The 11,043-nt window shown below is 39.7% G+C and overlaps 1 long non-coding RNA gene across 1 annotated transcript; it reads left to right on the top strand.

The window, feature by feature from the left end:
* Positions 1-827: 827 nt before the first annotated feature.
* LOC123800313 (uncharacterized) lies at positions 828-10,688 on the top strand. The gene is made up of 4 exons (XR_006781881.2): positions 828-899; positions 5,946-6,080; positions 9,122-9,366; positions 10,408-10,688. It is a non-coding gene; the product is annotated as an uncharacterized LOC123800313 (long non-coding RNA).
* The last annotated feature ends 355 nt before the right edge of the window (positions 10,689-11,043 follow it).

Here is an 11,043-nt window from a genome sequence, read left to right on the forward strand (position 1 = left end):
AAAAAGTGACTGTGAAAGAATTCTCTTTGATGTTAAAAATTACAAACAAGATTGTTGAATAAGGTCTCCTGGGCTCAATAAAACTGAAAGAGGTAGCCAATCATCTATGTTACGGGATATTGTGAATTCAAGATCACTCCTTATGGGTGAATGTTTGACTGTGGATCTCCAAAAGGGTTGAAGTATTTTTCACTTCACATTTGCAGTTATGCACATGGAGTGAAAAATGGACAAAGGATCTAGCTTATTTCTTTATTATATATATTTTCAATGCAAGAGTAGTGAGGATTCACCTGATATTTTAACTAGCTATGCTACTTTGTAATAATAATGCTTTATAATAGCCCCAGACTTGCAAGACCTTGATTGGAAGGATTTATATTTATGCCTCCAACCCGCCAGAGGTAAATTAGGTAAGTAGCTTACGGTTACAACAGTTTTGCACTGAAAGCCGTTTTGAAGTTTTATATAGTCTAGCATGCTATGGTATACATTTGGTGCTAACACTAAGTTGACAGCCCAAAGGTGCTGAGCATATAAAAGGGAGTGTGGGGGAGTTAGAACTGAATTCTTGCAAGAGTAAAAAGAGACTGGGGGGAAAAATAGTGATGGTGAGCGGACTTCAGCTGCTGAGCACCTTCAAGTCTCGATACTGAAACAACATTTATAAAACCCAAGTTGTGGGTGACAGGTTAGGATTTGGGGTCATGTCTTCGTTCAGATTCCCCAGAAGCAAACCCTAAGATGATGATTTATGCAAAAGCAATCGATTAAGGAAGTACCTCCAGGGGAGACTAAGGAAGTGGAGAAAGTAGTGGGGGGAGCAGAAAGAGAGGACACAGGGTCTGGGAAGGTCCTGCAGAAGTGGCTTCAGCCTGATCCTGCAGGAACCCAGAAGGGTAAGTTACACCTCAGAATTTGTTCCAACCCGAGACAGTCTGAGAGCTGGGCTTTCAGAATCCTGCACCTGCTGGAGGGGAGTAAATTCCCAGCTCTCCAGGCTGTCCGCATATTTCGGCAAAGTGGTTGCCCAGTAGCTAGAGAACATGCCCCAAATGAGAACTACAGGTCAGGATGTTGGAAAGAAAAGAACTCCAAAGTTTGAGGAGGAGGTTGGGGTGGGGGGCACATAAACGCAATGAGAAGCATACAAAGAAAGCTGGGCAGGATGCCAGCAGTGTCTGCTCTAGGTTGCTTCAGCCTCTTAACTTTGTGGCTTAGGAAGAAGGGGACAATCTGTGTGGTGGAATTCATCCAAAAACAACCACGAGCAAGAATTTTTATGATCTCTATTGAAAAAATAAGACTCTTGGCTCTAGACTCTATGATATGATTTTTATCAGTTTCTCTCTTGTTTTCTAGTATGTCTGAGCTTTATCTAGTGCCAGCTCTCTAGGGTAGAAGTTAAAAAAATAAACTGGAAATAGTAATCGTGTATGCAGTTGATAATAAACATGAAACAGTGTAGCATTTTCTGTACACAGGATTTATTAACAAGTGTTCTTAGTTCACTGGTAATTCAGGGGCTGGGTATTTCTTTTCTTCAAATGGGTTGCTGCAAAGGAAATTGCAATAATTATAGCTTCAAGATTAATTTCATAATTTGTCAACATTTTTTTCTAACAACCAGCAGAACACAACAAATAGATTCATTTTTAGCAACTCAGCTGGTGTTTTGCAGAAAACCATGTAAAAATCATTGAAAATGTATTAAAAGAAAAATGTTAATCAACCTGTTCCTCACCAGATAGTATCTGAGCAAATATACACAAGCAAGTATTACAGATATTTGTAATTAGAGAAGGACATTTTGGACGATAAGGTAATTAAAATATATGACATCATAGAACAACCTATATGACCCAAATCATCAAGATCAAATAACTTTGGTAGTGAGATTGCTATCCATATGGCTGAGAAATAAATCATGTTTGCTAAAGACTATCCTTCTTCGATATTGTTCATCTTGAGAGATTCATATAAAACAAATTGATTTATTAATGATCTAAATCAATTGTTCTCTAAATACAGCTCAAATTATTGGTGATTCTCTTTGTTTTCATAATCCATTAAAATAGTCAAGAATAATTCTAACTTATAGATAGATTATTTGCAAAATAGTAGTCATAAGCTACCACTGTGTGCCATGTGGTTTTTACTCAATTTAATTTTTTTTTACTTTATTTATTTACTTTTTAGTTATATACAGCAAAGGATAAAAATAGCAAGTAGCTACTGATAAATTTTACATATGTTTATACCCTCAAAAGCACCAGTACATAGACTATTTCAAGCACCCAGAGGACTGTCTGATGCCCTCCTCTATAACCCCCTGAAGCAGCCACGATTCTGACTTCTATCAGCATAGATCAGCTTTGTCTGTTTTTGAACTTCATACATGTGGAATCCTACCCTATACAGCCTTTTGTATTAGATTTCTTTTGCTCAACATTATGTCTGTGAGATCTGTCCATGTTGTCGTATTTCTCATTTCTTTAACTATGGAATTTCCTCTTAAAGAACAAAGAACCTTAATAATCAAGGCCTAATCTGTTGTGTTAGACAAAACGGGAGAGCTGATACTGGGCTAAAAATTCCATGCCCTGATTGACTTGCTCTGAAAATCCCGCCATCTCAAGTTGTTGGAGGAAATCTAATGTTTTGCAATACCATAAAAATTTTGAATAATTCTACTCGCAATTTCAATAGCATTTCTATTTATGGATTATTAAATCAGATTGCATTTCTACTTCTAGACTAGGAGACAGATGAGAAGCTACACGGCTAAATAAAAATTTCACTGCATAAATTCACTGACTTGCCTGAGGCCGTAAATGCCAATTTAACATCAGCCTCATTTAGCAAAAACTTCCATGAGTTGATATACAAACATCTCTTTTTCATACACCAATAACTCAAGTGCGGTTGATAAAAGGATAAGACATCCACCTTAGATGGTCCCAAAGGTATTTGTCTGTGGTGAAGCAGAGAAAGACTTAACCATAGTCTTCCTGTGGCTCTTCGTAAATGAAAGTGACCTCGGGAACTACAGTGAGGAGCTGCATGCCCAGGTAGGAGAAACCAGAGCAGTGAGCAAGGTCACCCAAAGTTGGCCATCCTTTTGTAAAGGAGTTGGCTGGTGCAGTTCGCCCTCCGGGTTTCCCTTTGGCCCTCTATCTATTAGGCAACACTTCCTGGCATTGAATTTCTCTAGATGGCATGACTTTTAATGAAAACACTCAAATAGGTGCAGAAATCAAACCTATCACTGAAGCTCAAAGAACAATCTCCACAAACACAGTGTCAAAATAAGTCATTAATCAACGAATACTCTCTGATCACACAGAATAAGTAATGAGGAGGGAAGTAACAAGTAGGTAGTAAGGGGTAGAACCTACTTAATTCAAATTAGCTTAAATAAAACATACATATATATGTGTATATACACACACACACACACACACACACACACACACACACGAAGGGTTCTTTAGGGGAGATATCTCGAAGCAAAATCGCTGGATCGTAGGGTGTGCGTGTTTTAGGTTTTAATAGTTCTGTTACATTTTGCAGTGATGTTTTTGACACTTCTGTTCCACCTTCCTTCATATTTGGTTAGTATATAAGGCTGGACCTCTGCCTTACCTTATTTTCGGTATCTTCAGTACCACCCTATGCTTTACACCACATCAATCTTCCCCTGATGGGCCTGCCTTGCATCTAGACAGCTATCTGCTGGAAAAGGATGGAATTTCTGAAAGCCAGAGTAGCTTTGTCATTTATTTCTCACTCGGGAACTTGTGAAGGAAGCAGAAAAACATTTATAGGTGGCAATACAAGATTTATGTAGGGGAGGTTTTTAATTGCCATCTTATTCTACCTAGAAATCTTAAGCCACGGTTTGCAAACCCAAATGCCTTAGGGGGGCCTCAGAGCACAATAGGACATGGTGAGAACCTGTGAGGACCTATGAGGACCGGGCTAGCCGGTTCTGATGAAGATGGCAGGAGTTGGAAAAGCACAATCTTGAACCTGAAAGGAAACTTATTGACAGCTTAAGCAGAGCTCTTCTTTACAAATGAGGATAATGAGGCTCAGAAAGTTTATTTCTCTTCTCAAAGACATAGAACTAGTGAGTGCCAGAGTCCAGCACTGCCTGCCATACCTGCATGCGCTGCTTAATCTGTTTCCCCACCTCCATCCCCCACGGGTCCACTTCACTGTCCTTACTTTCCTTCACTGGGCCCTGAGTTGCCTCATCAGTGCTCCCTTGTTCCCTAGACTCTGGTTGAATTTGGCCAATGGCAATCACCGGCAGGGGAGTGAAGGGCAGGGGAAGAGCAAGGTTAAGGTATCTCTTCCCCATTTCCTCTCCTTCTGGCTAGTGTTTTATGGCAGTGGCTATATCCTTCCACAACTACAGCTTCTGCCAGAAGGCCCCCTCCCTGGAACCATTCTTACTGGGCTCTTGGGACAGTGCTCCATCCCTTTGCCTCTTTAGGTCTGGGGTGATAATGGCTCCTCACTCCTGTGGATCGCTGGGTGCTTCTTGGTCCCCTGTTAATCCTGGCTGCACCACTGTAGCAGTCCCTTCATTAATCGATCTAAGTTAGATTGTTTCCCATCAGCCAACGGATATATACCTGTGTGTGTACACCTGGATAAAAAATTAAGTGAAGGCAAAAGCTTAGTTTTGCATTTTTATTTTTAAATGGAAAATGCTTCTTCTACTTTATTTTATATTGCATAAGCAAACACTCCTTGGGAATATTAAAAATCTGACCCCCACTGTATATCCAAGTGGTCAATGAACATATATGACATGCTTAATTTAATTAAGTCATTAGGGAAATACAAATTATAGCCACATAGCATGTTCATTAGTTGCAGAACTATACGGAACTGCCAAACACAACCACCAAATTGCCAGTACTAGTAGAATGAATTGCAGTCTATTCACATCATGGAAATGCAGGGCTCTACAGCAATAAAAATGAATGATTTGTACAAGCAACCAAGTAGTTATCACAAATATGATGTTGAGTGAAGGAAGCCATACTCAAAAAGTGTAGAAATAGAAAAATGAATCTTAGCTGTGAGAAGTCAGGATATGGTACCATTGCTGGACGGTAGTGTCTGGGAGGAAGGTTGAGGAGAACTTGGGGGGCTGGAAAGTTTCTGAGTCTTGATCCGGGTGTTGGTTGTAAGGATGTGCTCAGTTTGAGAAGTTCAGCAAACTATTTACTCGTGACTTTCCCTTTTCTTTTTGAACACTTCAATAAACATTTCTGTCCTTCAACAAAACTTTCTTTTCCCCTTCACATCTATACTCCAGCAACTTCCCGAATTGATATGACATGTGTTCTAACTGGTGATGCTGTTTAGATCCTGTAGAAATGTCACCGTAAGTGGTTTTGAGCAAAATGCAGTGTCAGTAGCTGATAGCTTAAACATAACTGTGCTGTTTTGATGGGGTTCAGGATACAGTACCCCAAATACAGCTCCTCAGCATATGGGATATTTTGAGAAAATGACAGAAGCAGGAAGGTCTTTCTGGCTTCCTTCTCCAGCCCTTCTTCCCAGAAACAGGCCATAAAATCCTTGTGTGAGAGGTGCCCTCCCTATGCCTGAAGGAAAGGAACCTCCTTATCTCTGAAGATAAAGGGACACTGAAAAAATCCTAATAAGCAGGGCTTGCTAAGTTTCCCACAGTTTGCAACAATTTTCTCACACTCCTTAACCTCTCATATTTCTCCACGACCATCTATCTACTCTCCATCAAACCTAGAGTGAAGGTACATAGATCTTGCTGTTTCTTTGGGTCTTCACATCCTTATAAAGCCTCCTATGTCACATAAAACTTATATTAAATAAATATGTGTTCTTTTCTCCTGTTAATCTCCATCAATTTATTTTTTTAAGTTTGTTTATTTATTTATTTTTAGTCATCTCTACATTCATCATGGGGCTTAAACTCACGACCCTGAGATCAAGAGTCGCATGTTAATCTGACTGAGCCAGCCCGGCGCCCCCCGTCTTCATCAGTTTAATTTCTGGACGCAGCGAGGAAGCTGAAAAGGGTTGGTATATACATACTCTATGACCCAGCAAATTCCTTACACTGGTAAATCACTCAAAAATAGAGACACTAAATTGTTTTTCTCACAAATATCTAGCTGTTTCAAATGTAGTAAGTGTCATTGCAAGTAAGTGGTTATACTGGAACCAGCACGCTGTTGGGAACGAATCCAGTTGCAACGTTTGCACTATTTATAAATTCTGGGTTTTACGGCCAGAATAAATGGACTTTATTGGATCCATTTGCTCACTGGTTGTGCCTATATAACCCCTGCTGTGTTCATTGTGTGCAAAATGGTCAATATGTGGGTTCAGATAACTTCCATTAGAAGAAGTGTTAAGAGTTTGGTCTAAATATCCAGAATATTCTTGCCACAAACTGGGTCACCGCTTGGACAGGAGGAAGTTTGTGAGAAGTTGTGACGGAGCTCAGAACGAGGGGCGGACAGGCTGTCAGGTTGCAGCAGTGCGATGGCTATGTTCCCAACAGCAGGGATGCCAGGGTACAGGGTTTCCCCTGAGACACGTAATTTTGTCAAAGACAACTCTTAGAAATGTTTAATCCGAATCACAGTCATCTACATGCCTGCCATGTCCAACCTCAGAACCAGGGAGGGAAGAAAGGAAGGACAAGCCAACTTGGCTCAAAAGACAGCAGGCACTATGTAGCTTCTGTAGGAAGGCCAAAAAAATGACTGCAACCACATGAGTATGCCAGCTTATGCTGGGATCTATTTTTTACAAGTAAGGATGGAAGCAGAGCCACAAAACAGCTACATCAAAGGGTGAGGTCACGGCTGTGGTTCTGGGATACAACGGTTCATTAGGAGAACACTTCCAATGACCACTTTAATTAAAGCATTAATTAGTGATGGAGCCTCATTATATTTCCCCAAAAGTCTTGGTGTAGCTTTCCCACATTCCTATTTGCAAGAGGACAAAGGCTAAGTGAGAAAAGCAAGGCAGGAGAAGAAGGACAAGAGAAAATAAATTGGAGAGTGTAAATAATTGAGTTTTTACCTACAAAAAATTAACAAAAAAATTGCCTGTTAAATACTCTGAATAATTTAAGTGTTTGGAGAAATACAGTAGCATGAGCACAAGTGACTAATGATTCTTATAATTTTTAGTCAGGAATCGAGGGAAGGATGGAGGGAAACAGGGAGGGAGGAAAGAGAAATAGCCATACATGTTATATGGGAGCATCTTACTAGATATTTATCTGGAAAATAAAGATTTCATAAATCCAATTCTTTACATGCGTTCGGGTCACCATGGCAACTTGGTTAGTAGATAAAAAATCTTTTGGTAGTGTGACTTCAACAACTATCATTGTAGTACCCCTACATAGTCTTTTTGGACAGCAAGTTTTACAAAATTCTTATCAGAGGAAATATTGAGATCCTGAGTGACAGTATAAATTACTTCACCAAAATATATGCATTGAATTATTTGGAAGTAAATGGCAGCCTCTGCATAGGCATAAACATGTGGACTTGAGTAACTTAACTTTTGATTTTGCATGTTTTATAAATCATATATTTTTACTCACCTTTCTTTATAAATCATATATTTTTATATGATTGTTTTATAAATCGTATATTTTTACTCCCCTTTCTAGTTAAAAAAACTTTAATTCCGTGTGAAGAGGGATTGTTCATTCATTACATTTGCAGAGAAGCCTCTGAGGTTGTTAAAAGGGTATTAGAATCACATGGTAAGAAAAGGTGACCTTTGAAATTCCTGTTTGACTAAATTTCTGAAGACAAGGAAGGAGGAAAGACCATATCATGTATCTTCGTCAGTTTAATTTGCTGACAGCTAGTGATTACTGCCAGGAAATTGTTATATTGTTCTCTGGAACCTTGAAAGGGATAGTGTGACTCAAAGTTTGGCCTCCCACGTGGGGCAAGGGAGCCTTTGCAAATAAGACCTGAGTCTCAGCTTCCAGACACAGAAGAAGAGAGAGCAGACCCATGGGGCTGTCCATGGTCTGACATTCAAACTCCCTAAAACTGTCAGTTCTTGGAAACTAGACTTTCTTTGGTAGCAAAGAAGAAATCAGAAAGCGAGGCGTTCAAAGCAGTTCTGCAAAAAAAAAAAAAAAAAAAAAAAAAAAGTACACTCATAGTGACCACAGCCCTATGATACTTTTGTAATCTGATTCCTGTCACATTTTTATCATTCTTATGTTCTTCCTGTCTTTTTTTTTTTCTTTTCCTGGTCTATTTTCTTAAAATGTATCTTGGTGAAACAACAGATACTGGCAAGGATGCAGAGCAAGGGGAACCCTCTTGCACTGTTGGTGGGAAGGCAAACTGCTATAGCCACTCTGGAAAACAGTATGAGTTTCCTCAAAAAGTTAAAAATAGAGCTACCCTACGACCCAGCAATTATACTACTAGGTATTTATCCAAAGGATACAAACATAGTGATTCAAAGGGCCACACGCGTTCCAATGTTTATAGCAGCCATGTCCACAATAGTCAAAATGTGAAAAGAGCCCAGATGTTCATCCACAGATGAATGGATAAAGAAGAGGTGGTATATACATACAATGGAATACTACTCAGCCATAAAAAAGAATGAAATCTTACCATTTGCAACAATGTAGATGGAACTGGAGGGTATTATGCTAAGTGAAAAGTTAGAGAAAGAAAAATACAATATGATTTTACTCATATGTGGAATTTAAGAAACAAAATAGATGAACATGGGGAAAGAAAGGAAAGACAAAATAAGATGAAAACAAAGAGGGAGAGACACTATAAGAGACTCTCACCTATAGAAAACAAACTGAGGATTGCTGGAGGGGAGGCGGGTAGCAGGATGGGGTAACTGGGTCATGGGCATTAAGGAGGGCACTTGATGGAATGGGCACTGGGTGTTATATGCAACTGATGAATCACTAAATTGTACCTCTGAAATTAATAATACACTATATGTTAATTAAATTGAATTTAAATGAAAAATTTTAAAAAATGCATCTTGGTAATTGCGGTGTGCATTCAAGTTTGTATTTTGTTTTCTTTTTCCCCCACAGCATTTCTTACATTGCTACAAAGTCACCATAGCCATTATTTTAAGTAGCTGTGTAAAATTCCATTGAGTGGATTACCAAAATTTAGTGCACAGGTGCTTCTTCAAGGAATATTTTTTCTGTCTGCCCCTGTCTGCACCAGACAACTTCACTGCAGTTGGGCACAGGGAGCCACGCTCATGGAAATGAAGTCCAAAGAAATGTTCCCATTGGAACCAGCTGGATCTATGCCTCCTGCCCAAGGACTGGTGAGCGCTGGATGAGGGTGGGGATAATGAGTGTCCATAGCTTTATATCCCACTCCCGAAGAGCTTTGGTGGCAAGGAAAAAGCCCGGTGAATGTCCAGCCCAGAGCAACTCATCAGAAGCCAATGTCCCTTTCATGCAAATTAAAGAGAAGATTTTATACATATTGACCTTAAAACACAAGAGTCAGCTCTTTTACAGAAAAATGAATTTATTCTTGAATAGCAGAGAATTGCAATTTGGGAGAAGAAAACTACAGTGAACCAGAGGCAAGTCTGGAGTAGAGAAAAGAGGGTTTGTTTTTGTAGGGGTAGAGAGGAAGCTGGCAGGGGCTGTTACAGATTCTCCTTGGCTGAGTGTGGCAGTCTGGGCTCTTGCTGGGCAGGGAGAAAATCTTCCTTCCTGCTCTTGGGGTATATAAAGTTAGCTTCTTCCAGTTGGGTAATGCAAGCTGCGTTTTTAAGGTGAGGGGTGGTATTAGAGCTCCCCCTTCAGGGATTCCAGACTCCATTTTTATTGCGGTTTCCTTTCCTTTCATATGTGCAAGCCAGACTGTAATTAATTTGTTTTATAGACTTTATTGCTTAGAGCAGCTATAAGTTCACAGCAAAATTGAGCAAAAGCTACAGAGATTTCCCATTTATGCTCACACATGTGTAACCTCCCTTGTTATCAACATCTCCCACGAAGTGGTACATTTGTGAAAATTGATGAATCTACATTGACACATCATTACTACCCAGAGTCCATACTTTACATTAGGTTTCATTCTTGGTGTTGTGTATTCTATGGCTTTGGACAAATGTGCAATGGCTTATACCTGTCATTTATAGTGTCACGTAGAATCCTCTGTACTTCACCTATTCATTTCTTCCTTCTCCTTAACCCCCGGCAGCCAGGGATCTTTTTACTGTCTCCATAGTTTTGCCTTTTCCAGAATATCATATAGTTCCAATCATACAGTATGTAAAACTTTTCAGTCACTAATATGCATTTAAGTTTCCTCCATGTCTTTTCATGACTTGATAACTCATTTTTTTCAGGGCCGAATAATATTCCATTGTCTGGATCTGCCACCATTTATCTACTCAGCTACTGAAGGACATCTTGGTTGCTTCCAAGTTTTAACAATTGTAAACAAAGTTTCTAAACATTCATGTGCAAGTTTTTGTGTGGGCATAAGTATTCATCTCCTTTGGATAAATACCAAAGGGTGTGATTACTGGATCATATGTTAAGAGTATGTTTGGTTTTGTGAGAAAACACCAAACTGTCTTCCAGAGTGGCTGTACCATTTTGCATTTCCACCAACTATGAATTAGAGTTCCCACTTCTCCACATCCTCATCGGCACTTGGTGGTGTCAGTGTCCTGAATTTTGGCCATCCCGACAGGTGTATAGTGGTCTCTCATTGTTTCAATTTGCGTTCCCTGACAACATATGTTGTGGAGCCTCTTTTTACATCTTAGTTGCCACTTGTATATCCTCTTCGGTGAAGTGTCTGTTTAGGTCTTTGGCTCGTTATAAATCAGGTTCAGGCTTTCTGTTCGAGTTAGTGTCTCACTGTCTGGGACCACGTATGTGGACTAGAACCAGCAAATGCAAAGAAGCATTTGTGGGATATGTTCCCGGTGTAAAGAAACCCTCAACTCTGCATTGTACCTCTGGCCAGCTGTCAG

This window comes from Ursus americanus, chromosome 22 (genome assembly GCF_024610735.1).
Source record: "Ursus americanus isolate L20-20 chromosome 22, mUrsAme1.1.p, whole genome shotgun sequence".
NCBI lineage: Eukaryota > Metazoa > Chordata > Mammalia > Carnivora > Ursidae > Ursus > Ursus americanus.